Source organism: Sciurus carolinensis, chromosome X (assembly GCF_902686445.1).
Source record: "Sciurus carolinensis chromosome X, mSciCar1.2, whole genome shotgun sequence".
Taxonomy (NCBI): domain Eukaryota; kingdom Metazoa; phylum Chordata; class Mammalia; order Rodentia; family Sciuridae; genus Sciurus; species Sciurus carolinensis.
This window is the reverse complement of record NC_062232.1, coordinates 120,417,401-120,419,422: the sequence shown is the minus strand read 5'-3', so window position 1 is coordinate 120,419,422 and position 2,022 is coordinate 120,417,401.

Genomic DNA, 2,022 nt, shown 5'->3' with positions numbered 1-2,022 from the left:
AGATGAAAGAGCAAATGCAGGCATTGAATGATCCCACCAATCGACAGTTAACAGAGCAAATTCAGGAAGCAAAAGATCATTTCAATAAAGAGTTAGAGATATTGAAAAAAAACCAAACAGAAATCCTTGAAATGAAGGAAACAATAAACCAAATTAAGAACTCCATAGAAAGCACAACCAATAGGATAGAACACCTGGAAGACAGAACTTCAGATATTGAAGACAAAATATTTAACCTCGAAAACAAAGTCAAACAAACAGAGAAGATGGTAAGAAATCATGAACAGAATCTCCAAGAACTATGGGATATCATGAAAAGGCCAAATTTGAGAATTATTGGGATTGAGGAAGGCTTAGAGAAACAAACCAAAGGAATGAACAATCTATTCGATGAAATAATATCAGAAAATTTCCCAAATCTGAAGAATGAAATGGAAAATCAAGTCCAAGAGGCTTATAGGACTCCAAATACACAAAATTACAACAGACCCACACCAAGGCACATTATAATGAAAATACCTAACAAACAAAATAAAGACAGAATTTTAAAGGCTGTGAGAGAAAAGAACCAAAATACATTCAGGGGGAAACCAATACGGATATCAGCAGATTTTTCAATCCAGACCCTAAAAGCTAGAAGCGCCTGTAACAACATTTTTCAAGCTCTGAAAGAAAATGGATGCCAACCAAGAATCTTATACCCAGCAAAACTTACCTTCAAATTTGACGATGAAATAAAATCATTCCATGATAAACAAAAGCTAAAAGAATTTACAAAAAGAAAGCCTGCATTAAAGAACATTCTCAGCAAAATATTTCATGAGGAAGAGATAAAAAACAAAGAAGCAAATCAGCAAAGGGAGGAATTATCCTAAAGGAACTGTCAAATAAAGGAGTAACCAAGATGTGTCAAAAATTTTAAATATGAACCAAATGACCGGGAATACAAATCATATCTCAATAATAACCCTGAATATTAATGGCCTGAATTCATCCATCAAAAGACATAGACTGGCAGATTGGATTAAAAAGAAAGATCCAACAATATGTTGCCTGCAAGAGACTCACCTCATAGAAAGAGATATCCATAGACTAAAGGTGAAAGGATGGGGAAAAACATACCATGCACATGGACTCAGCAAAAAAGCTGGAGTAGCCATCCTCATTTCAGATAATGTGGACTTCAAGCCAAAGTTAGTCAGAAGGGATAAAGAAGGACATTTCATACTGCTTAAGGGAAGCATAAATCAGCAAGATATAACAATCATAAACATCTATGCCCCAAACAGTGGCTCATCCATGTATGTTAAACAAATCCTTCTCAATTTTAGAAACCAAATAGACCACAACACAATAATACTAGGTGATTTTAACACGCCTCTCTCACCACTGGACAGATCTTCCAAACAAAAATTGAACAAAGAAACCATAGATCTCAATAACACAATCAATAATTTAGACTTAACAGACATTTATAGAATATACCATCCAACCAAGAGCGAATACACTTTCTTCTCAGCAGCACATGGATTCTTCTCTAAAATAGACCATATATTATGCCACAAAGCTAATGTTAGCAAATACAAGAAGATAGAGACACTACCTTGTATTCTATCAGATCATAATGGATTGAAGTTAGAAATAAATGAAAGAGTAAAAAACAGAAACTACTCCAACACCTGGAGATTAAACAATATGCTATTATATGATGAATGGATAACAGAAGATATTAGGAAGGAAATTAAAAAATTCTTAGAGGTAAACGAGAACAAAGAAACATCATGTCAAAATCTCTGGGACACTATGAAAGCACTACTTAGAGGAAGATTTATTTCATGGAGCGCATTTAATAAAAGAAGTAAAACTCAAAAAATAAATGACCTAACACTACAGCTCAAAGCCCTAGAAAAAGAAGAACAGACCAACACCAAAAGTAGTAGAAGACAGGAAATAGTTAAACTCAGAGCTGAAATCAACGAAATTGAAACAAAAGAAACAATACAAAAAATGACAAAATAAATA